This window comes from Geotrypetes seraphini, chromosome 2 (genome assembly GCF_902459505.1).
Source record: "Geotrypetes seraphini chromosome 2, aGeoSer1.1, whole genome shotgun sequence".
In the NCBI taxonomy this organism is placed as follows: Eukaryota; Metazoa; Chordata; class Amphibia; order Gymnophiona; family Dermophiidae; genus Geotrypetes; species Geotrypetes seraphini.
This window is the reverse complement of record NC_047085.1, coordinates 150,494,734-150,507,791: the sequence shown is the minus strand read 5'-3', so window position 1 is coordinate 150,507,791 and position 13,058 is coordinate 150,494,734. Positions and strand designations below refer to the sequence as shown.

Below are 13,058 nucleotides of genomic sequence, written 5' to 3'. Positions count from 1 at the left end.
TGTTCTGTCCAAGAGGTCTGAGAGTGAGAGAAAATGAATTTTATTTCCTAGGTCTTGTTGACTAGATTAGTGTGGTACCTCTTTGCTTTAGGTCTGTATAAAATCCCATCAAGGGAAAAACTATAATGGATGCAAGGGAGGAAGTTAAAAAATTACATAGAAGGGCACTTTCGATAGTGGGTTTAAGTTCGACTTTAGACGCATCCCACAAAATGTCCAAATGTCAGGGCCGGAAAACATCCATTTTGAAAATGACCTATTTGGACGTCTTACTTACATTATGGCAATCAATGGGCTTTACCCCATTTGCGTATGCCGATGATCTCCAGTTACTTCATCCATTGGAAACAAACGACCTAAGTGAAATTATGGGCATCAACCAGAAAATGGAAAAAATAAGTTACTGGCTCCAAACAAATATGTTAGCGCTCAATATCTCAAAATCATCAACAATATTATTCCTGTGCAAAGAAGGATTGCAACTACAATCACCCTTGAGTCTCAACTCTTGGGAGTTATCCTGGACAGTAAACTAACATTTCACCAACAAATCAGTACTGTCGTTCAAAAATACTTTTATAGGCTTCGATTAATATGTTCTCTTTCCAAAGTCCTTGAGTCCTCTGCATTGAACATAAGTACATTCCCTGATGATCTCATGTTTAGATTACTGCAATTCACTATATAAAGGCATCACGCAGAAAGAAATCAGACGCTTGCAAGTTATACAAAACACAGCAATAAAACTTATTGGAAAAGCAAAAAAAATTTGACCATGATATAAGCTCCCTATTCTACACAGAATAACCTATAAAATCATACTTTTAACATTCAAAACACTCTGTAACAACCAGCCAGAATTCTTAAACAATTTTCTAATTCCCTACACCCCAGCTAGAACACCGAGATCACAATCACAAAATCTTTTAACGGTTCCATCTTTCCATATTATTAGCACTACACAAACAACAAACTTCTCCATCACAGCCCCATCTCTTTGGAGCTCATTACCCCTAGAAATACGGGATGAACCCATGCTAGATCGTTTCAAAGGAAAACTAAAAACGTTTCTTTTTATAGATGCATTCAACCTCTAATGCACTTACCTTATGAAACATCTTCATTTCTGCTTTGGTTATCAGATGGGATCTCCCTTCCTTTTATATTTCCCCTATATGGCTCTCTTTCCTATTTTATAATGTAGTTCTTTACCTTAATCCTATCGTTCTATTAGGTCCTGTATGTTTTAATATATGTTACTCTATTTTATTATGTACAAACTGCTTAGAAGACTAATAGTCAGTATACAAATTTTTATTAAACTTGAAACTTGGCCTTTAAGACATCTAACTTTTTGGGCCATTTTCAATTACATAAACTCCCATTTGAATGTGGGAGGGGCCAGAATCTTAATGGACTGGCCATGCACACATCCCCCCAAAATGGAAACCGACTCCATGTACTGATATATCTGAAATGGATCAAGTCATTGGAGGTTTGGACCTATGATTGAATTGAGATATGGGCATGCAGTACTGCAGAATGATGTTCACTGGCACAGTTTGTCCCATTCACTGAGGCTATTTTTCCTTCTTTAACTGAAAGTGTAAGAAAAATTTGTTGAAAACGTAATAAGAATCTCTTTTGGGTCTTATCATTTCCACAATTGATGCAAGCAGACATTGTAATAGAGCAGTGAGGCACCTTAGGGGGCACTGCTGTGAACTTTACATAAAGACTGCCAGGTACATATTTCACCAGAACCCCCTTTTAGTGTATGATGAGCCTTCCATAACACCCCCAAAACCTACTATACCCAAAAGCCCTTATAGCTGCAGGTGTCACCTATGTGACAGTACAGTAGGTTTTGGGTGGGTTTTGGTGAGCTCACACTTTCCACCATAAATGTAGTGGGTAGAGTGGCTTATGAGCCTGAGTCCTTCTATCTGTGCTTCACTAGCCTACCCACCAGGCTACTTAAGACACCTGTGTGCTGCTTTACTGACTTTCCCATACTAGGTACTGCAGTTCTAGAGATGGGGTCATTGACCATTGTGGTAGTGTGTGTGGGGGGGGGGGGGCATACGTTCATCTCTCCAGTGGTCATCTGGCCAGTTTGGGTACCTTTTTGACCCTTATTCACTTTTAAAACAGGTCTAACTCTGAACGTCTAAATGGACATTGTGAAAAAACTTTGATTATCCCTGCATGACGTCCAAGTGCTAAGCCTGCCCACATCTCACCCAAACCATACCTCTTACACGCCCCCATCCTGGAGGGTGAATGCCCTGCAATATGTCTAAAAAATTAGTTTTGAATATCAGCACTTGGACGTTTTGACAATTAATACATCCAAGTGCTAGTTTATTTGGATGTGTTGCATGTGCAGTGACCCTCCAGACGAAGCCCTGAAAAGACGAGATTTGTGTGGAGTTGGGGGGGTGAAATGGGGCAGCACTGTGGGGGAACAGGGTTGGTCCTTGGGAGAAATAAGGCTGGGCTGTGGGCAGTGTCGGATTAATGAATAGGCCCAAGAGACAGGTGCCTAGGGCCCGAAGTTGTCAGGGGGGCCCGTTGAAGAAACAAACAGGACTCTGATTGATTTTTTTTTCCTTTTGGCAGCGTCGCCCCCCCCGCCCCCCGGAAAGATCAGCAGCGCCTGGTACCCCCAGAAAGATCGGCAGCACTGGGCCCCTCCGCGGAAAGATCGGCAGCGTTGGGCCCCCCCCCGGAAAGATCGGCAGCATCGGGCCCCCCTTCAGGAAAAAAATCGGCATTGCCGCCCCACCCCCACCCCGGCGGCAAGTTCGGAAACCGTTCCTGCAAGCGGTGCTCATCCAATAGCTTCCACTCTGACACAGCTTCCTGTTTCTGCCTGTGCGACTTGCATCAGAGGGCAGCCTTGGAGCCCCAGCATCACCGCTTGCAAGTTGCAATGGAAGGGTTGCCGTTGCTGCGTTGCCGGGCCCGTATCCATCTTCATTTGAAGGTGAGACTGCAAGTTTTGTGCAATTCCTCTTACTGCCCAGGGAGAGGGACGTCAGCCAACCAACCAAATTTAAGGGCCATTAGTGCAGTAGAGGAGGGTTAATTTGCTTGTTAAGACAGGACTAGTCACTAAATAATATTAACATGAGCTAAGGACTCTATATATGCATAGCGCACTTTTGAGTTCCTATGCTGGCAAATATTGTCTGTCAAATATTGTATTTACACTTTTATTTGAAGAGCTGGTTTTGTTAAAGCGTTAATCTCTGTTCAGTAAACTCTCCAATATTGAGAGCTAAAGAAAGACAGGCATTATACACAAAAACCCAAAAGCACAACAGAAAAGTCCCATAATCGAAAGTTTCCTCTCCTCAAGGACTATATTTCCAATGGCATTAAACTAATCTAATCTAGAATTTATATTCCATTGAATCCTGTGAGGTACAAAGCAGATTAGAAATGGTAGTAATATACTGTAAGAGTCAGCAATTTCAGATACATATATATTTAAATGATTTAGTATAAGAATTTTTGACTTAAAGTTTTGAGAGAACATTGAAAGACAGTACGACTTTATATCTGGTGCCATGTGCCTCTACTTAAGGTGAAAGGGTTTTAATGGGTAGGAACTACAACACAAGACTTCTGTAAATTTCACTCTTAAGCTTTTCCATTCTTCTCTTATCTATGACCTCAAGTCCTGACAGACCTCTAAATTAAATTCTTTGCTCCTATTCAGTCCTCAGTTTCTCTCTTTTCACTGTGTCTACTCACAGCTTGCCACCCCTTTCCTTCACCCCTCCACTATCTAACAATGTGAAAAATTCTGGTTGTACACCTGATTGATGTCCAGAATGTGTTTGACATGTAAGCAGTCTAGCATAACAAGTTAGCTCGGTTTGTAGAGTATGATTATTGACTTTAGTTTATAGATAGTAGATTCATTGTTATATGGTTATTGGTTACATGTTTATATGGTCATTGCTTAGTCTATGTAAATGAGTTCAAAGACTGTGGTTGGATCATCGGAAGAGTTAGGTTTCACTGCTTTCCAGTGTTCATTAAACCTTCCAATGATCGGAATATAGCTCTGAGAACTGGATTTACTGTTCCTAATAGCCTTGATTAGCAAGGACTGTGTAGAATTGGTTTACCATGATGGTTTTACTTCCTATAAGTGGAATTTTGAAAGTGTGTGTCAGAACAAGAAGGTTCAAAAGAAGCCTAAAACATTACTGGACATATTTTGGCTGCTGTAATAAAGTAAAGCTGCTATTTATATAGGCTGCTCTTGAACTTCCTACCTTTCAACCCACCTTCAACTTGCTGTCATATGCCTTCAAATGTACCTAGCTATACCACTCTCTAACTGTTCAGGAGAGAGGTCATTTTCTTTGTTGAAACGTGTGAAGAATTATCTTCACTCAACAGTGAAGGACGAAAAACTAAATGCATTTGCTTTACTAGCAATTGAGAACAAATTTACATTCTCCTTGGATTATGATGACATCATTGATAAGTTTGCCAGGAGAAAAGAAAGAAGAAAGTTACTGTAAAGTAATCCTAGGTCAGAAAAAAACTCCACACATCATTACTTTTGTTAACAGTCCATCCCCAGAAACTCCTGGAAACTATAGGGTGCCCACAAAAACACTCCTTGATTTTAAATGGTTACAAAATCAAAACTTATGTTTATAAATAAGATGATAGCAAATACAAGTCCCAAAAAGCACGGTTAGCAATATCTTACAAATCCCAGAGTTTACAAAAGCGAACTAATTAACATACTGGTATGCAAATGGGTGTGGGAGTTTAAAATGTTATTGTATTGGTTTATCATTGTATGATATTGTATATTTAACTTTCCTCTGTTTAGTGGGACGTGTGAAATCAAATGGAAATCCTACCTGATGATGAATCAAGATTGTAGTACACTTTTATATATGCATGGAAAGGGTTCAGAGTTAAAGTCCTGGGCAAGTAGTTGGAAAGAGAAGGAAGAGGTTATTTGTTGCATAGAAGAAAAACTGTGCAGTGGTATGGTAATCTTTGTTGTTTGTTTTGAATTTTAAAATAAAAAAAAAGAAATACAAATGGAAATAAAGAAGTAAAGTTTCAAGTTTATTAAAATTTTGATTGCCTATTGTGATTTCTAGGTGATGTAAAATAAAAAAAGAGTATATAATCATTTAATAAAAATCATAAAAACAAATTAAACAGGTAAATGGGGCAGGGCAGGGGCGGGGCAGGGGGTGGGTGGGGCTTGGGCAGGGCCAGGGGGCCCAGTGTACTTGTGTGCCTAGGGGCCCTTGAAGAATTAATCCTGCTTTGGCTGGGGGTAGAACAGGGCAGGTACACATCCTCTTTTTTTGCATAACCCTAGTTAGACAGAATGCTTATAGAATAGCACAACAGAGCCAGCTGTGTGCACAAACTTTTAAATGAGTGTCAATTAACTTCAATAACTGGTTGTTGGCCCCAGTTCAAGGTTCATTACTCAGTTGTATATTCATCTTGGATGCACGCATAAATTTGGTTGTGCAAATCTGGGCATCATATATTTTGTGAACCACAAAACAACACATCCTAATGTGTTTCGTTGTATCTTCCACAAACCTCGGCCAGTTCTTTTGAAATTTAGTGTGTCGTATCCTGAGGGAAGTTGATGTACCACAGCACTACCTTGTGAAAATTCATGGTGAGGCATAATTTAAAAAAAAAAATGTCTAAGTCCCCTTTTGGGCTAAGGCCTTAAAACGTTGAAAGTAGAAGCAGGGAAAATGTCCATTATCAAAAAAAAGGTCCAAAAGAAGGTTTTTTTTATTATACCATCAGCTCAGGGCTCTTTTTCAGCACTTATACCTGTTTTGACTTGGTCTAAGTCAAAACGTATAAGTGTCGACTAGGCAACCTGCCTAAAGTTTTGGTTATACCTGCAGTACGCCTATGTCTAGGTCGGCCCACTTCCCGCCCTTTCCCCTCCTCTAAAAATGCCTCTTTTTGCTCCACGTGTTTAGAGGCAGGGGAAAGGCCTAAGCTGGTTTGAGATACGTCTAAAACCAGCTTTGTTTATGGGTACTTGGACAATCAGGCTTTTTGAGTGTCCAACTACCCATTTAAGCCACTTTTTAGACTTTTTTTAATTATGAGCCCCATTGTCTCTATGGGATACATGCAGAAGCAAGAGATAATTTGTAAACAGTCTGTATCAAAATGGTTTTCACTGCAGAAGACCAAATTCTGATAAAAACTTGGTACTGCTATAAAGTTACAGCAGTAAAAGATTGTTGAAAGAGTTCCCACAGAAGGGTTGGAACAAAAATGGCCTTGATGTGTTGCTACGCAAGATCTGAGCAACGGCACTGTGGATCGTAAGCCAGGCAGCGGACGGCGTTGCCCGATGTACACACAAGAGCGCATTGACATGGCACACGATCTTGTACTGAGCCAGGAGGACAAGCCTCAAACACACCGATCAAGGCTGAGGGCGTGCCTTCATGCAAAGGGAGCGCACTTCGAACACCTGATAAATTGAACATTACTGTATGAGTTTAGATTTTTTGTGCAAGATACGCCATAAAACTTTTTGATGTGCTTTTATTCAGTTCACACTTCATTTTCACAAGGTAGTGCTGTGCTACAGCGGAGAATATTTACATCATTTTACATCAACTTCCCTCAGGATAGGACACAGTAAATTTCATAAGAATCGGCCGAGTTTTTTTTTTTTTTTTTCTTAATATATGTTTATTATCAGTGAGGTAACACAAACAACCAGGGGGCAATTCTTCTTGTGTCTCATGCTAATGGCCTGTACTGTGGGTTCTCGTACTCTGGTTTGCTTAGCCTATGTCAGCTGCTCTTGCACTTTGAGAATTGGCTGAATTTTGTGGAAGATATGACAAAAAACATTAGGGTGTGTTTTTTTGGGGGGTTTTTTTTGGGGGGGGGGTTAGTGTAGGATAGGGCAAGGACTTGGCAGGATATGGGTGAAGAATTGAAGTCATATTACATATTATATATATATATAATATGACTACACATTTCAGTCAGCAGGTGGCAAAGCATGCTACCTGTTATATGTGCAGTTAATGCATGTTAACAATGCCATCTGAATAGATAGAGCTAGGTGCATTCAGTGGCGTACCTAGGGTATGTGGCACCCGGGGCCCATCATTTTTTGACACCCCCCCCCCCCCCATGGAAAATTTTTTTTTTTTTTTTTTTTGCAATAACCATGAAATGGAATAAATGGTCAGAATAGAAACAGGCAGTGAAAATTTTCTTTTATTGAACCTCATTTATGTAACCATTATTCCAAACATAACATAACATAAATTATGTCGGAATTGTCATGACATCAGAAGTACATATGGAGTAGTTGCAGGTGATGCTTGGGACAGTTCTGATTATGTTAGTTTGGTTTTATGTGTTTTTTGAATAGAAGGGTTTTTATTTCTTTTTTTAAGGTTTTGTAGTTTGTGGTCGAGGTCAATAGGTTGTAGAGTTGGGGGTCAAGTGTTGCAGCTCGAATGGCTAGGAGGTTGTCGAACAGTTTTTTTCTTTTGACGTTTTTGGTTGGAGGGTGTGTGAATGGTGCGTGAGTTCTCCTATGTCTGTTTGAAGTGGATTGAATTATTTAGCTGAAGAAATTAGTTACCCCCCCATTCCACACACATTAATTCTCTTCCATTTTTGTTCCCATTATAAAAAAACACTGATAAGTTCCCAGGAAAAAAATACATTAAAATAAGAAGTGAAAACAAAGGCCCCTACAGATGAGAACATAACATAAGAATAGCCTAACTGGGTCACACCAATGGTCCATCATGCCCAGTAGCCCATTCTCATGGTAGCCAATAGTGCTGCCCGATTCAGAGAAAAATATTTCATTCGATTCGATTCACCCTGTTGAATCGATTTTTCGATTAGATTCACTGTTAATGACACCGCTTTTTAAGTTTAAACAAAGTATAACAATAAATTTCACAACAACAATAAATTTCACAAAGTACTTAAAAAAAAAAAATCACATTTTTCCATTAAAGCAGTTCTGGAGACATTTGCTTGAACAGTCTTTTTTCCCAGTCCATAAGCAAGCAATATGAAAAAGATTTCCTTAATTATCTACTCAAACATTTTTGCTATTTACTTTCATTGTACCTAGACTATTATTCAGTAGAAAAAATTTAGTTTGTTCAATCAAGCAGAACATTCACTCATAGAAGTCCAATGTCCACACAGGATTTGATTGAACAAACCATAGCAAAAATGTTAAAGCCACACAGAAAAGCAGTAAAAGTCAATAGGTTCTCCAAGTGGGAACAACCTGATGTCTCAGCACTTGAGGAAAAGACCACGTAATAATGTTTATAAGATAAATCATATAAATGATTATACTGAAGCAGGGTGTCCTCAGCATGAGAGGTAAGCGAGAGGAGAGAATTCTCCAGTGCTTTACACAATAAGGCTCCTCTGCCTGCAGTGCACACCATCATAGGACACCTCAGGTGTGCTCAAATTAATCAATGTGATAAATTAAACAGTGATAAACAATTGGTCAATCACAAGAGTGCAAGATCAAACAGGTTGTTCCCACTCAGAGAACCTATTGACTTTACTGCTTTTCTGTGTGAGTAGATAATTAAGCAAATTTCTGATAGCCTACAGAACTGATTCTCACCTTCCATCCCCAGCCCCCAAGACTTACCAGACCCCCCCTGCCGATGCATTTACTTACTGCCTGAACTGGATATTAAATCGTGGGGAAGAGAGGAGAAATGCGGGGAAAGAGCCAGCCAAAACTAGTATTTGTTGCTGCTGAGTGCACCAATCCAGGGCAAGCAGACGCTTCCCCCATGTCTTAATAACAGACAATGGACTTTTCCTCCAGGAATTTGTCCAAACCTTTCTTAAAACCAGCTACGCTATCTACTTTTAACATAACTTCTGGCCACTTCATTTTTAAGCTTATATCTTTCCTTCCAAACAGAGACCTTGCTAGATGTCAAATACAGCACAAGGTAACTTCACACGGACTTAACTGTGCAGGAAATGAATATCCTCATACACCCACCATATAGTGCAAAAATGTGCAAAGGTCTGTTTTTTTCTTTCGATCACTACATAGCCTAATGCCACACAAGCAGCGCTGTTACAAACATATTCTGAAGGTCAATGCTAAGGTTGACAAAGTTTCCTTCCTTGGACCAGAAGGAGATACTGACAAACCACTGGAAGAGATTCTAAAACAACTACCCAGAAATAACACCCAAAGACCCACTCAGTGTGTGAACCAGTTGAGTGGAGTGGACTAACTGGGGGTGGAAATGGGCCCAGAGTTTGCTCAGCAGAATTTCCCAGACTACCTCTTCCTCTCAACACACTGACATGCTACCACCACCACCAACACTAGGAACACCTCACCGAGTATGCCAGCAATGCTTATAAACTTTATAAAACACATTATTATATTTTCTTATAAAGCATATATTTTAACTGAACTCAGCCTTGCCATTCACAAAAATAGAAAAGTTCCCATTTCAAGCTGTCTCATGTACACTTTTCAAATCTAACATATTGTAATCACAAAACAGAAAATAAAATTATTTTTTCTACCTTTTGTTCTCTGATCAATATTCAAATCTTGTTGGTCCCAGGCTCTTGTTGTCTTGCTTGCCAGGGTCTCCTTTCTCCGTGCTAACCATCCGTCTGCCATCTCTGTTCTCCCCTTCCGTTTCCCTTCCCTCTCCCGGAGATCTGGCATCTTTCCTTTTTTTTGTCTCCATCCACAGATTCACCTTTTCTCAACTCCCCACCACCCCAGGATCCACCATCTCTCCCTTTCTGTTCCCAACTATCCTCCTATCCAGTATCTCTATCCCCCCTCCACACCATCCCCTGTTTCCAAGTTCTCTCCCTTTCTGTTCCTTCCCTCCCTAAATCCCATTATGCACCATCTCTCTCCCACTCCTCTGTTTTTAGACCCATTATTTCTAACCCCCAAAGTCTGGCATATGCACGTATCTTTGAACCCCCCCTTCCCTCTCTCCCTCTGTGTACTTTTACACCAGGACCCCCCTCCCCCGAAGGTCTGTCCCCCCTCAGAAGGGCTACACCCCACCCCTGAAGACCTGCACCCCCCGAAGGACTTTACCTCCCACCCGAAGGTCTGTCCCCCTCTGAACGCCTAAACCCCACCCCTGAAGGCCTGCACCCTCCCCGAAGGATTGTACCCCCCACCCGAAGGTCTGTCCCCCCTGAAGGCCTGCACCCACCCCGAAGGCCTGCACCCACCCCGAATGCCTGCACCCACCCCGAAGGCCTGTCCCCCCCCCTTGAAGGCCTGACCCCCCCTTGAAGGCCTGCCTGCTTGTCCCCCCTTGAAGGTTGGCACCCCCCCAAAGGCCTGCACCCCCTTGAAGGCCTGTCCCACCCCCTTGTAGGCCTGTCCCCCCCTTGAAGGCCTGCCTGCTTGTCCCCCCTTGAAGGCCTGTCCCCCCCCCTTGAAGGCCTGCACCCCCCCCTTGAAGGTTGGCACCCCCCCAAAGGCCTGCACCCCCTTGAAGGCCTGTCCCACCCCCTTGTAGGCCTGTCCCCCCCTTGAAGGCCTGCCTGCCTGTCCCCCCCTTGAAGGCCTGCACCCCCTTGAAGGTCTGCACCCCCCCCCCGAAGACCTGCACCCCCCCGAAGGCCTGTCCCCCCACTTGAAGGCCTGCCTGCCTGTCCCCCCCTTGAAGGCCTGCACCCCCTTGAAGGTCGGCACCCCCCCTGAAGGCATGCACCCCCCCTGAAGGCCTGTCCCCCCTTGAAGGCCTGTCCCCCCCCCTTGTAGGCCTGCACCCCCTTGTAGGCCTGTCCCCCCCCCCTTGTAGGCCTGTCCCCCCCTTGAAGGCCTGCCTGCCTGTCCCCCCCTTGAAGGCCTGCACCCCCTTGAAGGTCTGCACCCCCCCTTGAAGGCCTGCCTGCCTGCCTGTCACCCCCCTCCCCCTTGAAAGTCTGCCTGCCCGCCCGCCCGCCCCACCCTGAAGGCCTGATGCCCCGACCCACCCCGAAGGACCATTCGCCCCCCTGGCCTCCCCGCACTACCTATGAAGCAGCCGCAGCAGGATCGCGACGTCAGCTATCTTTGCGCTGCTTAGGAGCTGCTTCCTGCGCCGGGCTACCTTAAGCTACTGCCCCCCCCACGCCCGAAGGACCGCTCGCCCCACTGACCTTCCAGCACACCTATGAAGCAGCCCGCAGCAGGATCGCGACATCAGCAATCCCTCAGCTGCTTGGGCGCTGCTTCCTGCGCCGCGGTCCCGCCCCCTCCTCTGACGTCAGAGGAGGGACGGGACCGCGGCGCAGGAAGCAGCGCCCAAGCAGCTGAGGGATTGCTGACGTCGCGATCCTGCTGCGGGCTGCTTCATAGGTGTGCTGGAAGGTCAGTGGGGCGAGCGGTCCTTCGGGCGTGGGGGGGGACTGAGCGGCAAGGCCGGGAACACCCCCTCAGGGCTGGTACCCGGGGCTGGTACCCGGGGCGGCCCGCCCCCCCCCCCGCCCCCCCCTAGGTACGCCACTGGGTGCATTTATACTTGATAGCATCTAATGGCTTTAGCACTTAAGGCATGTTTATTTATTTATTTTAAAAATTTATGAATCACTTAAATCTAAGCGATGCGCAAAACATTGTAAAATGCAGTAAACCAATAAGCCAAAATTCTACACAAATTTCCTAAATACAGAATCCTTTAAATCTAAAACAAGTGATAAACACAGGGTTAGAGAAAGACGTCCACAAACAATTATGTTTTAAACATTTTCTTAAAAGACACACGATCTTTGCATAATCTCATAATACCTGGAATTGAATTCCAGAGGTTCTTACCGGCAAGTGAGAAAATAGATATTCTAGATACAGAACTGGTCGCCGTACCTCAAGAAAGACATGGCACTACTCGAAGGAGTCCAGAAAAGAGCTACTAAGTTGATAAGAGGTATGGAAAACTTGCTGGGGCTGTTCTCCCTGGAGAAGAGGAGACTTAGAGGAGACATGATAGAAACCCATAAGATCCTGAAGGGCACAGAGAAAGTGGATAAGGACAGATTCTTCGAACTGCGAGGAACCATGAGCACCAGGGGTCACTCGGAGAAATTGAAAGGGGACAGGTTTAGAACCAATGCTAGGAAGTTCTTTTTTACCCAGAGGGTGGTGGACGCATGGAATGCTCTTCCGAAGGTTGTAGTAGGCGAGAGCACAGTAAAGGGGTTTAAGGAAGGTTTGGATAGGTACCTAAAGGATAAAGGGATCGAGGGGTACAGATAGCAGCAGAGGTAGGTTATAGAAGTAGAGGTAGATTATAAAGGTCAAGAATTCACTTCACAGGTCAAGGACCTGGTGGGCCGCCGCGGGAGCGGGCCACTGGGCGAGATGGACCTCCGGTCTGACCCAGTGGAGGCAACTTCTTATGTTCTTATGTTCTTAGAAGAATTTGTGTTATTTAAACAACTGAATTCACTTCATCATTGTCAACCCTTTATCCAGTAACTCTCTACATCAGGTGGATGAATTATCTGCTTGTTAAAATATTTTAATAGTAAGGAAAAAATGTCTGGTATTCTTAATAGTCTCAGTACTATGTCAGTTTTGATTTATTGAATACATTGCAAAAAACAGGCAAAAATGTCAGACCTACTCTATCCATAACAATATTAGCACATTTTGCTGAAATTCACAAGAAAGGCACTGCAAATTTCTGCCACGTGAGTGTAAACTTCTGCCAGTAATTCTTATTAGAGCTAAAATGTTAGCACTACTACTACTATTTATCAATTCTAGAGCTAAAAGGTGTAATTGGCTGTCCCTGCTCAGAAGAGCTTACAATCTAATTTGGACAGACAGACAAAACATATAGGAGTTGGGAAGATTATTGCAGAGAGAATGGTAGGATGGACATAGGTATCTTATGGTGAGGGGCAAGAGTTCAAAGCTGCCTCAAAAATGGGCTTTTAGTTTGGATTTGAATACTGCTAAAGCTGGAGCCTGATTTAATGACTCAGACAGTCTGTTCTAGGCATATGGAGCAGAA

The 13,058-nt window shown here is 43.3% G+C and overlaps 1 protein-coding gene across 5 annotated transcripts in view; it reads right to left on the bottom strand.

Moving 5' to 3' along the window:
* ARHGAP28 (Rho GTPase activating protein 28) overlaps window positions 1-13,058 on the bottom strand; it is a 355,870-nt gene that overhangs the window by 198,743 nt on the left and 144,069 nt on the right. The window lies entirely within an intron of this gene.